Source organism: Canis lupus, chromosome 22 (genome assembly GCF_011100685.1).
Source record: "Canis lupus familiaris isolate Mischka breed German Shepherd chromosome 22, alternate assembly UU_Cfam_GSD_1.0, whole genome shotgun sequence".
Classification (NCBI taxonomy): domain Eukaryota; kingdom Metazoa; phylum Chordata; class Mammalia; order Carnivora; family Canidae; genus Canis; species Canis lupus.
In genome coordinates this window covers 49,232,257-49,251,775 of record NC_049243.1, presented here as the reverse complement: position 1 = coordinate 49,251,775, position 19,519 = coordinate 49,232,257, and the positions used below count along the sequence as shown (strand labels likewise).

Here is a 19,519-nt window from a genome sequence, read left to right as displayed (position 1 = left end):
GACATCATATACCTGTAAATCCCCTTTTTCCTTGTCTGTGAGGGTTTGCGATGGGCCCAGCTTTCTTGAGCAGGACTTGACCTAGTTTTACTCAAGCCAGTAATATAATATTCCCCTCTCTTACCATGTCTGTGGAAGACGTGAGGAGCTGTGGGGTATTTCTTTCTGCACCATTCTGTCTTTCACCTATTGTAAAGGGAGTGGAAGAAATTGCTCACTTCTAGCCCTGATGGCAGCTAGGACCCTGTCAGCAGCCTCATGGCAAGCAGTCATGAAGGCAGACTGTTGGAAGTCACAAGGGGAGGAAACAAACTTTCTGTCTTTAATTTTTTTTTTTAAAGATTTTATTTATTATTTTGACACAGAAGGAGCACAAGTAGGGAGAGGAGCAGAGGGAGAGGAAGAAGCAGACTCCCTGCTGAGGAGGGAGCCTGACTTAGGGCTCTGAGATCATGGCCTGAGCCCAAGGCAGATGCTCAACCGACTGAGCCACCCTGAGCACCCCAGTCTTCCATTTCTTTTGTGATGTGATGGGGTAATAAGGGATAATTTTACCCATTGTAAATTAATATTTAATTTTTTTGCCTCCTTAAAGCTGTGAAGTTTTTCATTCTTTTTAATTATAAGATTTGCTGCATGTCTTCAATTTGTTCTCAGCCTTTATTACAGTATAGAATTTTATCAGACGACTGTAGTCACTCCAGGCTCAATAGTCCTTCTGAATAGAAGACACCTATTGTCATATGTGCACTTTGCAGAGGGAATAGAGTTGGAAGGCAATATGCTGTCTGGCTTATAAGAGCCTGCAGTCCTGCTTGTGCATGTCTGTATGTCTGTTTGGAGGTAAGGATGGGGACGAAGGGAGAGGACATAAGTGATGAATCTGTAACAAGTGATAAGTGAAAAATTGTTTAATACCTGTCAGGTTGACACAGAGGGGAAAGTGAAGGCTGGATCTTGATTATTTTAGGTGTGCCCTCATAACTTTTTCTTGCACTGTTGAGAACTGTCTTGAGGTATAAGAAAGCAGAAACCTGCGTGGCTGCCTTCTGGAACACTCCTCTGGTTCTGGGTCTGATCACTGGACTGTGGCTTTTGATAGGCTCTGTTTTCCATTTTATTTCTAATATCCTTCCTAATGATGCCCAGTGGGTTTTGTTTTTGTTGCCTATTTGGATCACAGCAGTAAATTGGAGATGTTTTCAAGGAATAGTCAAGTCTGCTTTGATTCCTAGATCCATTTCCTGCATCTTGAGATTGCACTGCTTCGTTGAGGCTGCTTTTTGTAAGTGCAGCCAGCATGACTAGCATGGAAGAGTATTTATTGCACCTTTCCCCAATGCTTTATTAAAGTTTCCCATATTATTAATATGTATTAAATTTCAAACAGGTGATTAACATTCATTGTAGATGCTAAGCATGCTGTGTTCAGTTCATAGAGGTAACCACCGATTTAAACATTTTGAGACAAAACCTGGAATTTCATCCATCCAGAGCATTTGTTCATAAAAAATATGTAATTGTTTTGAGTTGCTGTGGACTAAATTGTGTCCCTGTCAAAATTCATATGTCGAAGCCCTAGCCCCCCAATGTGACCGCATCTGGAGTTGCGGTCTTTTAGGAAGTAACCGAGTTAAATGGAATCCTAAAGGTGGGGCCTCCATCTAATAGGGCCATGATCTTACAAGAAGAGTAAGAAACTCCTAACTCTCTTGCCAGGTGAGCACACAGCAAGAAGGCAAACTGTCTGCCGCAAGCCAGGGCAAAGGTCTTCACCAGGTACTGACCTTGCTGGCATCCTAACATTAGACTTCAGCTTCCAGAACTGTGAGAAAATAAATTTCTGTTGTTAAGCCACCTGGTCTGTGGTATTTCTGTTGTTAAGCCACCTGGTCTGTGGTATTTTGTTAGGGCAGCCCAAGGTAATACATAAGTATAATAAGCATGTTATTTTGTTATATACTCTATAACTAGCTTTAAATCATCTCCACAATATATCACAAATATCTTTCCATGTTAATAAGTATACATTTATGTCTCAGTGGCATCATTTCATTGTATGGATGTATCTTGGTCCATTTCAGGCTGCTATAACAAAATGCCATAGACTGGATATCTTATAAATAAAAACATTTATTTCTCACAGTTCTGGAGGCTGAAAAGTCCAAGAGTCAGGCATCCACAGATTTGTTATCTGGTGAGGATCCATTTCCTGGCTCCTTGAGAGAGATCTCATGTAACTTCACATGGAGAGATCTCATGTAACTTCACCACTGGATATCTGTGGGGTCTCTTTTAAAAGAGCACCTTAATCTCTTACAGATTATAAAAGGGCTTCATGAGGGCTCCACCCTCACCTCCGAAAGCCCTCACCTCCACATACCATCTCATCAGGAATTAGGTTTCAACCTATGCATTTTGAGAGGACACAAACATTCACATTGTGATATGTGACATTTTGTTTAATGTGTAACCACTGTTTCACTATTCTGTTTTTCTTTGCTATTCTGTTTTTTTCTATCCTTGCCTATATGCTTTAAACATTTGTCAAACTGATTTTTAGACCTGGATTAGCCAGGTCAAAGTATATTTGCTTTTTAAAGAATTTGGATATATGTTTAGCCAGATTGCCCTCCAGAAAGTTTATTTTGAGATTTTTTAAAAGTTGAAGACAAGAAAATTTGTTTTCTCTCCTTGTGATTTCAAGATGTCTGCCTTCCTTGCTGCTCTTTGTTAAGCTGTTGATGGTGTTATCTATGAACAGAGTAACATTGCCTTAGATTGCTGTATACTTAGGCCAATAACATGGTTAAAACAGGGTTCAAATTAGCATTAATTTTGCCTTGACTGCTGGAAGCATGACCACTAACATTTTTAAATATCCCAGGAGAATTCTGAAATGTTCCATTGTGGGGGCTGGAATGTGTTTGTTCTGGGAGGTCTTCACCCTTTTAGAGTTGGTAGCTATTTCTTAGATATTAAAGAAGAAAGCAGCAGAAATACTGAGTAGAAACAGATGAGTAAAGCTATTATTGCTTTTGTTCAAGTCTTACTTTTTAGATATTCAAAGTAGCTGATTTATGTTTCTCCCACAGACTTAGTGAGAAGCAACATCTCTTTTGCTTTTTAAAAGTAACATTGTCTTTCATATTTAGAACATAGAATTATTAGAGAAAATTTAGAGACTATAGAGGAGGATATAGAGGAAAATTAAAATCAACCACATTCCCACAACCTAGAAATAATTACAGCTTATAACAGGTGGTGAGTGTTTTCTAGTATTTTCTCTGCTTATGCAAATATAAAAATGGTATAATATTTCATAAATAATTCCTGATGCCTTTTTTTTTTAAAGTTTTTTTTTTTTTTAAAAGTAATCTCCACACTCAATGTGGGTCTCCAAACTCTGAGATCAAGAGTCGCATGCTGCACCAACGGAGCCAACCAGGCACCCTTCCCACTTACTTTCTTATGTCCATTTTCTTATGCCCATAACGTTCCACTAAAACACTAGTATGTACATGTGCATAATATTCTGTTGTAATGTATCTCCTAGAATTTATTTAAATACTTCTTTGTTTCCAGGCACTTAGGTTATTATACATTAAATTTATGTAGGACATCTTTACTCAAAAATCTTTCTACGGATCTTTAATATTTTCAGAGGCTAGATTCATGAACATGCACTTTACTAAGGCAAGAATGAATTTTTAAAAGTTCCTTTAAGGCATATTGTTTTATTGCTTGATGATTGATCCCATTTACATTCCAGCAGCAGTAAATATTCATTTTTTTTTTTTAAGATTTTATTAGAGAGGGAGAACATGAGTGTGTGTGTGTGTGGGGTGGGGTGGGGTGGGGACTTGGCAGAGGGGAAGGGTCAACCAGACTCCATACTGAGTGGGGAGCCCCGTGCAGGGCTCCATCTCACTACCCCAACATGACTGAAGCTGAAATCAAGAGTTGGATGTTGACCTGACTGAGCTACTCAGGCACCCCCCAGTCTTGTTTTATAAATGATTGCCACCATCATTTTTTGCCATTTTGAGAAACAAAGATACAACTTTCAAGCTCCAAATCTTTTGTCATATCTATTTCAAGTATTTCTCCATTTTGTCATTTGCCTTTTGATTATGTTCTTTATAGTACTTGTGTTACTAACAGGAGTTTAAATGTATGCGATAAGTGTTATTATCTTTTCCTGTGATTTTTCCCATTGCTTTTATGCTCAGAAATTGTTGCTTATCTCAAATCAGATATTCATCAATATTTTCTTTTGGAATTATTTACTTGTTTACTCTTTGGCTTTTTTGTCTGAGGGTCCTGTCACCTGTTTTTATAAACAAAGTTTTATTGGCATAGCCACACTTATTTGTTCATATGGATGACTGTTTTCACAGTAGCATGGTTGAGTAGTTGTGGCAGAAACCTGTAATATTTAGTAGCTGCCTTAAAATATTTATTAGCGGGCCCTTTATAGTTTACTGACCTCTGCGTTAGTTACTCTAGAGTATATTCAGTTATATAGTTGAGGACCTAATTTGATTCCCTCCTTACCCCCAACACTCATTTTTCCCAGTCCTGTTTGTTTAATTCATTCATTCCTTACTCACTGATTTGTGATACTGTCTTTATTATATTTTATGTTGCTTTACATACAGCCTTTATTTTGGTACCACTCTATGTCCATATAATTCAGTTGCAATTTAGTAAAAATTAGAAGTGAGGACATTTAGAGAGAGAAACACGAATTCTACCTTTTTAAGGTAGAATAAATAGGCTATCCTCCATAAGTTGTTGAATTAAGTAGTCTTATAAACATGTTTTGGTAAAGATTCACTCAGACTGCAGAGCTAAGGGTTAAGGTTTGAATGTAGTTAAGTATTTTTGTCATTTTGTTTCCTTGTGAACGAGTCTGTTCATAAAGCAGATCAGGCTTGTCTTTGTAAGGACTCTCTGGTGCATTTTGATGAAAGATGAATTCCAGTGTGGCAGCTGCATCCTCAAGTAACCTTGATTTGAATCTACATATTTTCTTTTTCCGGTCTTTGCTAACAAAAGGAGTCCCAGCAAAATATAAGCAGAGGTACTACTAGAATCTCCAAACCAAGTGTGTTCCTGTCTACAGGAAATACATTTGTATCTTAATAGATGGAGAGTAGGTTCCAGCTTTCCTGTTCCATGTTATGTGAATTCTAAAGATAGTTTTCCTCCTTACCCTCATTTTCTGTATGTGCAGAGGTGTGGGTATGGGTGTGTCTATGTGGGATGTATGTGTGCCTGTGTGTTTGTTTATGTGTGTGTGTATTTTTTATTGTTACCTCAGTCCTGGAATATTGGATAAAGGAGTACTTTTTTCAGATGTCAATGAACAATCAAAGCCTTTATCTTAGGATGCATTTCAATAAACATCTGTTTCTCTGCCAAGGAAACACCCGTATCCTAGGGACTGAGGTAGATGTGACCTGTGAACCTAAGCAGAGGGAGGATGTGGAGCTAGGAGCTGCTTGATAGGTTTTTTTCTTCTCTCTGGAGTAGATTCTGTCTCTACAGAGTCTCTGTGATGAGAGTTTGCTTACAGAATGCTAAGATGTAGACTTGGTGGCAGTCCTGTAGGCTACATAGTTGTGCCTTATGCACTTTTGGTATTCCTTGTATGTTTTCTAGACTGATGAAATAGACAACAGCATCATCGAAGAATCAGTCTTACAAATTACTGTTACTTCTCTCTCTATTGTTGAAGAGCAGTCAGAAAGAACTCTGAAACCTTTTCTTTTTTTTTTTTTTTTTTAATTTTTATTTATTCATGATAGGCACACAGTGAGAGAGAGAGAGGCAGAGACACAGGCAGAGGGAGAAGCAGGCTCCATGCACCGGGAGCCTGACGTGGGATTTGATCCCGGATCTCCAGGATCGCGCCCTGGGCCAAAGGCAGGCGCCAAACCGCTGCGCCACCCAGGGATCCCTCTGAAACCTTTTCTTTGTTTTTTTTCCCTAGAACTATAGAAAGAACTATTTCCTCTACTCACAACACTTCTGAAAACAAATGTGTGGGTTTCCCCTGTCCCCCTCACATTAAATGATTTGGGCACTAACTACCTAGAGTGAGTATAGACTCCAGAGGTTGAGGGCTCAGTCCCACAACGTTGCCCCCATTTCAGATGTTGGTCTGAAGTCCCAGTTTGTCACCTGTGCATCTGATTCACCAGCTGTAAATCTGGGGTTCCTGTGACCCCTTCCTTGGGTTTGATAATTTGCTTAGAAATCCTCACAGAGCTCAGGAAAATACTGGTTAATTATAAAGGATATAATTCAGAAACAGTCAAATGGAGGTGATGCATAGGACAATGTATGGGCAAGGGATGTGGGGCTTCCATATCCTCTCTAGGCACATCACACTCTTGGACCCTCCATGTGTTCACTGACCCAGAAGGTCTCAGAACTCCTTCATTTAGGGAATTTATGGAGGCACCATTATGTGGGCATGATTGGTCATTGGTTAATGAACTCCATCTCCTGCCTTCTCCCCTTCCTCAGGTCGGGGGGCTGATCTGGAAGGTCCAACCTTTTTATTTTTTTTAAGGTCCAACCTTTTAATCGCTTGGTTGGTTCCTCTGGCAGCCAGCCAGCCTCCTGGAGTCACCTTGTTAGCTTTTTAGAAGCTTTGTACCAGAAACAGGGGCAGAGACCAAATATATATTTATTATGTTACACCTCCTCTTCTTTTCTTTAATTTTCAAATATTCATTGGATGCCTCCTAATACAATCTGTGCTCTCAGCCAGTTGGAGTTCCAGAGCAGGATACAAACTGTCATGGGAATGAGCATAGCTATCATAAGAAAATCTGAGGCACTCCTAGCTCACCTTTGGGACAGAGTCAGGTGGAGGTGATGTCTAACCCGAGTTTTGAAGGAAGAGAAGAATGTACTAGGTGAAAGGGTAGGAGAGGGACATTTCTGCCAAGGAAGCAAAGACCGAGGGAAGGAGAGCTGAGGCCTCCTTTGCTGCTAGTAATTAATTCCACAAGGCTGGAGATGGCTTATGGAGCCAGAGGACAATTGTGGGAATACATTGGTGACCCCTGGGCTAGAGAGGTAAGCAGGGATGAGATTCTGGTGGGGCTTTTGGAATTTTATTCCGATGTTAGAGGGGAGCCATTTATTGAAAGTTTTAGACAAGAAAAGACATGGTCAGATTGATGTTTTAGCAAGATCACTCAGACTGCAGAGTGAATGATGGGATGGAGAAAGAGCGGTCTGAAGATGGGACCACTGAGGAGGGGGTCCTTGCAGCAGAGTAACAGGTGATGTTGGCCTCATTAAGATAGATGGTGGTAGAGATAGAGAAAAGTGTCTGGATTTAAAAGAAAGTTAAATCTAGAAGAGAGAGTGAGTCCGGGGAAGGGGTCAAGAGTGTTCAAATGTTTGCCTTGGGCACCTCTGGGCCATCTACTGAGTGGGGAACCATGTTGAGGAAATGAGTTTGAGGGAGTTGGGATGGAGAGGAGGATTTTGGTTTGACGTGTCCTTAGTGTGAGGTTAGATATGTCAGAATGGAGTCATCTTTAGATCAGGGGGCCATGACTACCGAGGCTATAGGTAGAATTGTGGGTTCCAGCAGGGTAAGGATGGCATGGGAATGGATGGGGTCTCCTGGTGAGAGTGCCCTGGGAAGTACAAAGGAAAAGGAGCTGGACTACCTGTCTGGAGTTGAGTGGTCAGGGGGCATGGAGGATAGCCTGTTTGCATTTGGAAACAAGTATAGCCAGGGCTTGAAGAGTTTTGCCTTCTCAGCACAACAGACTTTCATTTTTTTTTTTTTTTTAAAGATTTTGTTTATTTATTCATGAGAGAGAGAGAGAGAGAGAGAGGCAGAGACACAGGCAGAGGGAGAAACATGCTCCAAGTAGGGAGCCCAATGTGGGGTTCTATCTCCGGACTCCAGGATCATATCCTGGGCCAAAGGCAGGTGCTAAACCACTGAGCCAGGGCTCAAATTAAGTATCAAATTAAATTTCAAATTAACTGTCCTTTTTGCTCTTTGGAAGGGGCTTCTACAGTGGAGTGAGGAAACAGTGGATCACTGATTAAAGCCATCCTGCTTTACCTCCTCCCTTCCCCCTCTTCCATCAGAACAGCTGACACCGGAGTCTTCCCTCATTATCATGCACTCCTCTAAGCTCTTTTTGTCTATTTACTTATTTAATCCCTAGGACAACCCAAGAGGTAGATACTCTCCTTACCTTTATTTTATAGATGCGGAAATGGAGGATCCAAGAGGAAGGTAAATATTGTCTAAAGTCATAGTGAGCAGCACAGCCAGGATTCAGACCATTTAGTTCAGAGCCCTGTGCTCCTCACTGTGATACCCTAGAGACCTGCCTTTCAGTATAACAAACATAACCCTTAAGGTGAAGTCGTGATGGGATGTAGAAAAGTGCTCAGAAATGAATGAACCCCACAGTGGTGGAAGAGCGAGAAAAAGATGAGACAAAGATGAACTGGGAGCCCAGTCTAGCTTGGGAGACATTAGTAGAAAAAAGGACTGATTTTCATAAGAGATCAAGGGTGTTGTGGACCGGTGACCAGGGGCGATCGGGAAGGATTGGAGAGAAGGTGGCATCTGAGCTGGGTTTGAAAGATGAACACAAACCCTGAAGGGGCTAGGGTATAGGCATGCCTGGGGTGGATCTGCATCAATCAGAAGGGAAGAGTGAGTGTGCAGGGAAGGAAGAGAAGCTCAGAGCTGTGTGTGGGATGAGGTGGCCAGTTCCTGAAGAGCTGCTTTGTGTGCCCAGCACCCCATGTTCCAGTCTGGAAGCCTGTGGAGCCACTGCAGGATATTTTAGGCCATCCTCGTGTCAGAGTGGGCTCAGAGTCAGAAAGGAAGAGAAAGGAGGCAGGGGGACTAGGGGTGAAAGCTCTGAGCTTCCAAGCAAACCCTCTCTGATTGAGGGGATGGGGGGAAACAGTTAGACTGGATCAATGTTTTATAGAGCTAGAATTTGCTTGACTGTTGCATGCTGGAAGTGGGTGAGGGAGCAGGAATAACAACACCCGGTCTTCTGACTTGGGAGGTGGTGATGCCATGAATCAAATGCAGGCACCCCAGGGGCGGGGAGAGGTCTCAGTGCAGCTGGTGTGAGAGCAGAGGAAGGAGAGATGATCAGCAGTTCACTTTGGGTCTTGCTGAGTTTCGAATGCCCAAGGAACCTTCAGGTCAGAGACAGATCCAGCTTTGGGAGGACCCTGAAACATTTACAACATAGAGCCCCTCTTTCAGAAAACTAACAGAAAATTACAAATACCAAGTTAGGTGCAGGACCTTGGGTGGGGCCTCTGCCTGCTAGAAGGGGTCCTGAAGCTTAAGCCTTGTTAACTTCTGGTGAGCCTACTCCTGCATCCTGGCAGATGTCTGAGGTCTCCTTCCCTGTCCCTGACTTCCCAGATGTCAGGAAGTCCCCAGGTTCTTCTCTCTGAGCCGTAGGCTGGTCGTCATCTTGTTAAGACTGTTAGAGCTAATTAAAATTAATCCAGGCGTTATCTCCATGTGGTGTCTAGGAGACCCCTGCTGCACCTTTTGACTTCCTGCTTTCACTGTCTTCCTATCACACAAAAGAAACAGAAAAAGCCACAAAGTGCTTTTATGGGTCAAGGGGTTGGGTTTATTATCCCTATCCGGGACCAAAAGAGGATAACAATATGAAAATATATTCTACTTGGATTATCAACAGGAACTGGAAGCCGTGTAGACAGTGAACTGTTAACATGTCCAGCTTTTCCTGTGAAGAAAGAGTTCTGGGGAAGTATTTTACCTGTAGCCTCTTAGAATAAAACCTTTTTTTTTTTTTTTTTTAAATAAAACCTTTTAAACCAGCTTTATGTGGTTTCCTAACAGGGATTATTAAGTGGTTTCATAATAGCTGGCAAATGTAAGGCATAAGACAGCACATAATTCTCCCAATAATACTTACAAAATGAGTTTTGTAGCATTAAGATGGCAGTGGAGAACAGAACTCTAGAATCATTGTTTAGTCTGTGTCTTTGATAACTCCAGCTGAAAAGCCTTTCCTTGCAGGGAGGTGGTTGCCGACACTGCCAAAGACTAGGTTATGTTTGGGCAAAATGGTGTCCGCCCTTCTCCTGCTGTGTGTGGCCTGTGAAACCCCCACTACGGCCTTTATCCTTGGGGTGGCCACCTGCCTTCCCTAACCTTCACTGTTCCAGAATCCACTCCCACTTCCTTTTTCTGTTATTCCCTGTGTGTGAATGATCTCAGCTAGATGTTGGGCTCTTATCTGATTAAAACATTCACACATAGTATAAATAGCTGGCAATTATATCTGCCAGAGGGTATTTGCACTTCAGAGGGGAGTTTGCTAACTAAGGGTAGCACTGAAGGTGATGATGGAAGATTTGGGAGCAGCTTGTCATTTATTTCCAAACTGTGGAGTTAATGGGATTTGGATGCCAGTGAGTCTCTGAGTTTGGGTTTTGTTTTGATTATAGAAGGAGAATACTTTTACCTCATTTTTCTTTCTTTTCCAAGCAGGGGAGTTTTCTCTGTATGGTTATCTAGAGCAAATTTCAAATGTTTAATTGGGGGAGGCCTGAGATTTTTAGTGAGGGCCTTTTTTTGGTGTGTCTTGCCACCTGCCAGCCATCCAAGTTACTCTCCCAAGCTCCCAGAAAGATGAGCTTGGGCATCCAGCACCTCACTTTGGAAAGATTGGTTCCTGCTCTTGTGTGCTGAAAAGATCTGCAGATTGCATTACGGGGCCCCAAATCATGGGGCCTTGTAAAGAAAGAGCACTAAGAGATTTTCTCATTCGAATCTGTCACCTGCTCGCACTCTGAGTCTGTGTTTAGAACCAAGTGCTGCGTCTTGAGAAGGACATTTCAGGGCAGGAGAAAATCCAGAGAAGGACTATTAAAAGGCCTAGTGCATATTTATAAAAAAAGTCGGTAGGTAGAAGCCTCTTCTATGTGTGTTCCCTCCCAGAGCATTAAGGTCAGACCAGGGCATCCTGCTTTTATAAATCTGATTTGAGGAGTCCAGTGGGATGGGGATCAAAGACATGAAGAGCCCTGAACGTTTTAGCCACGCTTGGAAAGTGGTCATCCTTGTCTTATTTTTGTTTTCTCTTTTCTACTTACTGGAGTAGGATTTTACCGGTGCTTCTTTGCCAAATTGATACACGCAGCCACGTCTGGGAACTTTGGTGCAAAGAGTTAATGCTGAATTTGTTTTCCCTTTTTGGCCTTAGAATTCAATCACCTTTTAGAATGAGCTATTGTGGAAGAGAAGGATGCAGCCTGGCGCCCAAATCCTACTCTTGTGAACGGTGTTTTAAAACAACAGATGCATGGTTATCAAAAATGCTGGGCATCGTCCAAAGGAAGAGCAGTCAGTAATGCTCTTAATTTTGAAAACAGGGATTCCTGGGTGGCTCAGCGGTTTGGCGCCTGCCTTAGGCCCAGGGCGTGATCCTGGGGTCCCGGGATGGAGTCCCACATCGGGCTCCCTGCATGGAGCCTGCTTCTCCCTCTGCCTGTGTTTGTGCATCTCTCTCTCTCTCTCTCTCTCTGTGTCTCTCATGAATAAATAAAATCTTAAAAAATTTTTTTTTGAAAACAACTTCTAGTTGCATCAGAACATTCAAACCTTTTTCATTCTTTATAATTCTAGTTGCTCTCTGTTAAAGGAATGTAAAAAAATGTAAAGAAAAACGTTGAGGATAAGCTTTAATACTGCTTGATGTTGTCTGAACTGCAACCCCTGACATGTAGGACTTGGCTGGGCCCAGGCAATTAGAGAATTCGGGAGAAAGCCACACAGTCTTGAAACAAGCAAGAGAGTTTATCGTGTAAGAATTCCTTCTATTGGGAAATGAATTTTTAAAAACTCTTAAAGCTATTTTTGCTTTTCTTATTAAAAAATGTTGTTTTGTTATCTTCTCTTTGGCCACCTTCTAGCATATGTGTGTGTTTATATGTGTGTTCATAAGCTGCTCCTACAGATTCTGTTCCAGGGCACATACCCACCCTCTGAGTCTGTTAACAAAATTAATGAGTTGGAGAGATTGTTGAAGGAACTCAGGGAACTGCCACGTTAGATTTTCAGAGTACTTAGGCCACTTATTTACAAAATAAACAATGTTTGAACTTCTGATTGCAAACTTTGAGTTTGGATTAGGTCTTCTTATCACAAAAGTAAAAGGGGGAGTTGATGCATATCTTTCTTTGACTTCCTATCTACCCTGTTATCTGTAGTTAGATGATTTATATCACAAAACTGTGATTCTAAGGTTTCCTCCCTTCTTCCTTCCTTCTCCCCCTTCACCCTCCAGGGACATTGTGGCTGACTTTCCCCATCACCCCCTCACCCTGTGTTTGGGATTATAAACTGATTTTAATAAGAGCCCTAAAGATGGATCTGGCTGCTTCGATCCATAAGCAAATATGGATGACTTTGGATTGTTCAACATGAAGGCCAGCCTGCCCCATCTCAGAGAGTAGACTGAATGATCTAGAGGAGCTGTGAGTTTTCGTGGATTATTAGCAGCTGGGGAACTTCCCTTTAGAGAGTGTTGTTTCTGTATTGGGTATGAGAGAGATTTGGGAAGAGCCCACTTGGGAGGGGGTTAGGAGGCCGCTCTAGAAGGAGGCAGTGCTGACCAAGACCATGCTCCCTGAATCACACATCTCCTTCTTTATGGATTTTACCAAGTTTCTTGGGTTGGAAATTCTGAAATATTTTGGCAGCTTCGCTTGGGACTCTGCCTGCGTGATTCAGATGGAAACCGAGGCCAGGAGTGCTGTAAGTGCATTTGAGGTTAAAAAGGACCTTCAGGCTCTCATCACATAATTGGTGACAGACTTTTTCCATTTGTCTGTCTGCCAGGACAAATGATCAGCCCTTCATTGATACCCTGAGCGGGGAAGCACATTGAAACCATGAAGGTGGGTGGTTCCTACCTTTACGGTCTCCTGCTTCAGTTAGTGAGATGAGACTTGTATGCAGGGGTGTGTGCATGCCCCGGCCTTGTTACACCCTATGTGGCTTTTCTCTGTGATGCACCCCCTCACCCTTGCCCTGTTCTTTCACCATCCATCCAGGTCTCGTGTTAGCCGTTTTCATCTGTGTCTCACTCACAGAGGGCCTACTATGTGCAAAGGAGAAATAGAGTTTGTCAGGGTGGGCACATCCAGGGTGTTTCTGGTGTGTAGCATACCTTGGAAAAGTAGACTAGCCTCTGCCTCACAGTCTGAGAAACTCCTTGGGGCTTTTGCAAAGAGGATTGTGGGGATTTAGCAGGGCTTTATTGTGTTGGCAGAGCGTAGGCTGGGGAGATACCACACCTAGGCAGAGCAAGCTCCTCCCTGTGAGGTTAGAAAGTAGTATGTTTCTTACATGGAAGTGTTTTCTGTGATATAACAAAGATACACAAAATCTGGGGTATTCCTGACCACTCAGAACTTTACATTCCATCCTGATGAGTTGTGAATCAAAAAAGCACAGAGAAAGGAAAGTGCATTCCCAGGAAGAAACCCTAGAAGCTGAGCATGGTAAACCATGCAAAATAGTCTAAGGACAGAGAGGTGGCCCTATGGATGGAGTGTTGAGAGGGTGATGGAGGATGTTGGAGGAGTGGAGGATGCCTTTGTAACAAGTCGGGAGCATAGAATCATCTATGGAGGGCCTCAGCTAAGTGAGTTTGCTGTCTTGTTCTCTAAGATGTGTGGCATCCTCAGTGACATGGGCAGAACTTTCCTCCCTCCAGTTTGAACAGGTATATTCTAGAGTAAGTGCTCCATATGGGCCTCTTTTTCTGTTCAGAGATTGTAGAAAGGGGAACACACATCTTTTTTTGTTTTCTTTCTGTTAAGCCATCTGAGAAATGGGTACAAATTGCGCTTAGCACAGATGGAGTCTCTGGGTTTCAGGAAACTCAAACTCATTTTTTTTTTTTTTTTTTTTTTTTGTGGAATGCTTGTGCTGTTAGCTTTACCATTGGTAGAACAGTTTATTTCCAAGTTATTATTATGATAAAATGTAAAAAAATTACCTTGGAAATTAGGCAGTGTGGTCACAGTCATTCTTCTGTAACACAACAGCCTGTGACCAGAGTGGACAGAGTTTGACCTGCCTGCTTAATGAGTCACCCTTTCCTCTTGTGGATTTGTATTAGATTATTTCTTCCAGGTCAGAAATTCTTTGGTTTTGAAATAGATTGTTGGAAGATAGATCGATCAATCAAAGCATGGTCCAGTTGGAGTACGGGGTAGAAATAGATGAAAAGTTAAGTAGATAGGTAATGTTAGTCTTGATCTCAACTCAGGATAACTTTAGAAAGTTTAAGTCAGCTATTGGTGAATTGCTATCTGTACTCAGGATCTGGAAAAAGATGTGTGATTACTGTCATAGTAGTTTTGGTTTGCACCATGGATACAGTGTGTGTGTGTATTAGGGGTGGTGGTGGTGGTGGTGGTGATTATTAGTATCACCTGTGTTGCTCAGGGCTGCGTCCTGGAGGAGCATCTTCTTAGGTGATGTCATTCACTTTGATTGTTTTAACTACCATCTGCTGATTCATGGTCTCCCACCATATCAGCATTTGAGTAGTTGCCATGCATTTATGGCCACGGGACATTTTCTGCTTAAAACCCTTTAATGGCTTCCCATTTAGCTCAGGCTAAAACACAAAATCCTTAATACATCTATCAGTGTATCTGCACTCTGCCCACCTTACCAGGTTCAGCATGTGCTGTTCTTCCCTGGACCTCTGCACTAAAACTGAGTGGTTTTTCAGCTCCCCAAAAGGGGGCAAGTTCTTTTGTGCCCCAGAACCTTTGCATATACTTTCACCCCCAACTCATACCAATTCAGCCATCCTTTATTTGAGTTCACTCATCCTTCTAGCCACAGTTTAGGAATATCTTCCTTAGAGAAGGCTCTTTGGACCCCAGGTTGGTTAAGCACCTTCCTCTTTTCTTCTAGTGTAATTTTGTTGCTAGTTGCTTTCTGGATGATTCCATAGTGAGCTCTGGGTATGCTTGTAGAAACTGTGGGCAGTCAACAGGTCCCCTGATCTCCTTCCCAGCCTACTTGGTGGCATATATGATGAACCCCTGTAATGTACTCACTTAAAACAGTACTCTGGCATTAGCTTTATATGAATGAATGCTGTTAATAGAATGTCTGTAGATAAAGGTCCCCCTGGGAAAAGATGTTTCTGTCATGGTTGGACTTGGTGACATGCACATTGACCCCCATGGTGGATAATCATTATCCATCTAGTAGATAGATTTCTAACAGCATGGTTCAGATTCTAGTGACTTTTTTTTCTATGCATACATTTCTTTAGAACACCCTAGGTTATTTACACAATTTCCTCATTGTAAATTGGTAGTAATCGTACCTAAGTTCTATGGTTTATTACTTAATTATTATGTAAATTGAACAGAAACACGTTCATATTGTTGGGCATCTAGAATGTACTATTCTAAAGTAATAATTAAATATTTTTGACACAAAGAATCAGTTACTGTGTATGACGTCTGGATTTTTGCAAAGCATGTTCTTTGTTTTTTTCCACAAGTCATGCAAAAGAAGGTATGGAGAGAACAGTGAAAAGGAACTACCACTTGATATTTAGAAAGAAAAGACATTATGGTATTAGGTGCTCAAATGGGGGGAAGGAACAAAGATAATTAATTAATTGACCTTAATCAGGGACATAGTTGTCAGTATTTACATGTATACATATAATATATACACACATATATGATTACAAATAACCTAATTATGATTATAAAATGTGATGATAGTATGAATATACTGAACTCTTGGGACATATGTTTTCTTGTTGTAGAAGAAGTTCTGTACATTTGAGAAGTAATTCCTCTGAGAGAATTGGTGCAGGGTTTCTTAGTCTCAGTATTACCAGTATTTTGGGCTGAATAAATCATTGCTGCAGGGGCTGACTTGGGCATTGTAGGATATTTAGCAGAATCCCTGGCCTGTACCCAGGTGATGCCAGTATCAACCTCCTCTTCCACAAGACATGATAACTAAAAATGTCTCTTATTCTGCGGAGTGTCCCCCAGAGGAGGGCAAAATTGCCCCCATTTGAGAACCACTAGATTAGGTTATTTGATGCTTTGGGTTCAGTCTGTAGTTAGAAGGGTAAGTGCTCCACACATGCCTGAGATAGGGAGAAGTAGGTGCCTGCCTACATCAGAGTTGCCTTTGTAGGAGATGGTGTGCACACCTCAGATACTATTGAGACCTGCCTTGGGCATTTCATTTTGGACGTTTCTGAAGTAAATGAAGTCTGGTTCATTGATTTTTTAAAAATTTAATTTGAAGCAACAATCCAGTATTTTTTTAGTTTTATTTTTTTTAGAGAGGAGAGAGAGAGAGAGAGAGAAGGGACAGAGGGAGAGGGAAAGAATCTTAAGCTCCACACTATGTGTGGGCTCGATTTCATAACCCTGAGATCATGACCTGAGCCAAAAGCAAGAGTCAGATGCTCAACTGACTGAGCCAGTTAGGTACCCCAGAACCAACCCAATTTTTAGTTATTTTTTTTGTTTTTATGTTTTTTAGGAGCTCTGTGCCAGAAAGGGGACAAAGACCAAATATATATTTCTTAGTATAACAATATCACAGTCCACTCCCTGGGCTTCTATCAAGAAATCCTTGTAAGAAAACATTCTTAAAGTTCAAAGGATACTGGCACATTACTAGAATCCTTTTCAGTCATTAATAACTCTCCAAGTCCATCAGCCTGTCATATGAAAATGTCTCCCAGGGTGAGGCCACTCAGATTTGCAGGCTTCTATCCTTGTTAGGTTCCAAAAGCAGAAGTGGTGTCAGCAATATATGGCTTCACCCTTTCCAGCATATGAACTCAAGAACAGTCAGATGGAAGAGATGTTACAGGGCAAGGTTTTGGGGGGAAGGCAAGCTACAGGGAAAGACACACGGAGCTTCCACGCTGTCTTCCAGCCAGCTGTTCTCCACACCTCTTCATGTGGGCATCAACCTGGAAGCTTCCTTAATTTTACTTTTGGAGCCATCACAACCCCCCTCCCCCCTTTGCAAGGATCTAGGTGATCACCCATGAACTCCTATAACTCTTATGAGCATTTGATTGCCTCCTTCCTAGGTTCCCAAGTGCTGGTCCTCAGATCATGACAAAGCTATTTCTGATCTGTGCAGAAATGAGGAAAATAAGGAAAATGTAACGAGCTCTTAAAGACTAATAAAAAGAAAAGTTTAAAAAGCTTTATTTCTTTATTTTAGAGAGAAAGAGAATACATGTGGGAGTGGTGGGAGGGGCAAAGGGAGAGGCAGACTCTCAAGTAGACTTCCCACTGAGTGCGGCAGAGCCCAATGTAGGGCTTGATCTCAGGACCCTGAAATTATGACCTGAGCAGAAACCTAGAGTAGGACATGCAACCAACTGAGCCCCAAGATTTAAAAGCGTTTTTTAAAAAAAGTCTAAGTTTGCCATTTCTAGTTTCAAGTATGTTTGCATGTGTTTCAAACAGCCCTTCTTTATGAGATATTGGTAGTGATGAATGTTATTTGCGTTTTGTATTTTATTTTATTTTATTTTATTTTATTTTATTTATTTTATTTTATTTTATTTTATTTTATTTTTTAAAGATTTTATTTTATTTATTCATGAGAGACAGAGAGAGGCAGAGACATAGGAAGAGGGAGAAGCAGGCTCCATGCAGGAAGCCTATGTGGGACTCGATCCTGGGACTCCAGGATCATGCCCTGGGCTGAAGGTAGGTGCTAAACTGCTGAGCCACCCAGGTGGCCCTGGGTTTTGTATTTTAGTATTGTTACTTGGCACAGCAAATACTGGAAACCTGTGACAGTGCCCTGATACACATAAATTGACAATATGTGTGAAACTTCTTTGATGAGGTTGTGAATTAAGGATGTCAAAAAGGTATCTTCTCATATTGCAGCTTGAGGGTATTAAGGTATATTGCTGTAAGTAATATCACACCTTTTTTTCTCTTTGAGGTAAAAGCAGTTGACTCCCTTGCAGTTTCAACATAAGCAAATTCCATGTATCATTCATCTAAGTACAGTGAGAGAAAACATTTAATAAACTCTTTTAACAAACTATTTTAATCACTCCCCTCTCCCCCAAGTATCACAAAAGGGCCATTAGATTTCTAAATTGAGCAAAACTATATTTAGTCAAACAGAATTTTTCCTCCTTGCACTGTTAGAAAAACATTTACGAAAATCTTTTCCCCAACATTCATCTGGATGCAGTACAAACAGTGATTTAAGAGGTTGTCTCTTCCACCACCATATTTTATAGCTACTCAGAGGGTGCCAACATCTGGCTTTTAATCCAGTTGAGTGCATTAGGAACTGCTTTTTTTGGGGGGGGGGTTTGCCTTGAATAGTGGGAAGGAGGGCACTTAAAATTGTACTACTGGAAAAAAAAATTGTACTACTGGAAAGGATTCCTAGTGAAGTTATGTTGTTCCTTACAGTCCTTGCCTTTCTCCATGCTGTTTGTCGGTTCTGGTTACTTCTCTCCAAGACAGACATTTGCATCTTACCAGATTGACTAGTGCCTGGTTAGAATAAAATAAAATTATATACTTTTTTCCTAGGGACTTTTTTTTTTTTTTTAAATTTCCACATCTAATCTCCCAAAGATTTCTGTAAAGTAGGTCAAAGGCAAATGTTCCTGTGTTAATAGCACAAAGATGGCAGCAATATACAGTGGTTATGTTGTTTCTCAGGTAACATAACAAGATGATAATAACTAGGTGGTAGACCCAAGAATCAGGAGTCTCACACTTGGCCCACAGTGGTCAAATTACTATACTGTGTCTCTGTCATTTTCCTAGGAATTTTTTAGGAAATGGAAGTATTAGCAGATATTCATATTTACTTTATTTTTTATTACTGCATATGCTATGGAGAGGAAAGTTCTGTTTTAAAGTTACGGAGGAGGGAGAATTCAAACTCCTGACTGCTAATACAAGTCTCTACTTTTCTGGGTTCCCCCCAACTTGTTTCCCAGGCCCTATGATGGTCTTTGCTGCAGGTCTTACTATTTCCCAACACACCATGCTCCTCCAATCCTCTAGACCTTTCTGCAATGTGTGGTACCTTCCCCTTGAATGCCTCTTGTTCTCTTCACTGCTTGACAAAATCTTGCTTATCCTTTAAGACCCTGGGTTTCAGGGTGTATCCCCAGATGAGCAGCATCAGCAGTGCCAGCTGGAGCTGCTAGAGCTGCAGATGCTCAGCTGCCCTCCTGGCCTGCTGCATGGGAGGGAGCTGAGGCGCAAGGAGGCTGCGACAGCTCCTCAGTTCCAGAGGGGGACCAACATTCTGATGCAGGTCCCCTCCCTTAGCTTCATCATCCTAAAGAGATTAAAGAGGGTCCAGAAGTCTGTACTGTAACCAGCTCTCTGAGTGATTCTGACACGATTGAGTTTGAGAACCACACGTTTCTGCATGGTT

At 41.6% G+C, this 19,519-nt stretch overlaps 1 protein-coding gene across 25 annotated transcripts in view; it reads left to right on the top strand.

Moving 5' to 3' along the window:
- DOCK9 (dedicator of cytokinesis 9) overlaps nucleotides 1-19,519 on the top strand; it is a 279,172-nt gene that overhangs the window by 71,270 nt on the left and 188,383 nt on the right. The window lies entirely within an intron of this gene.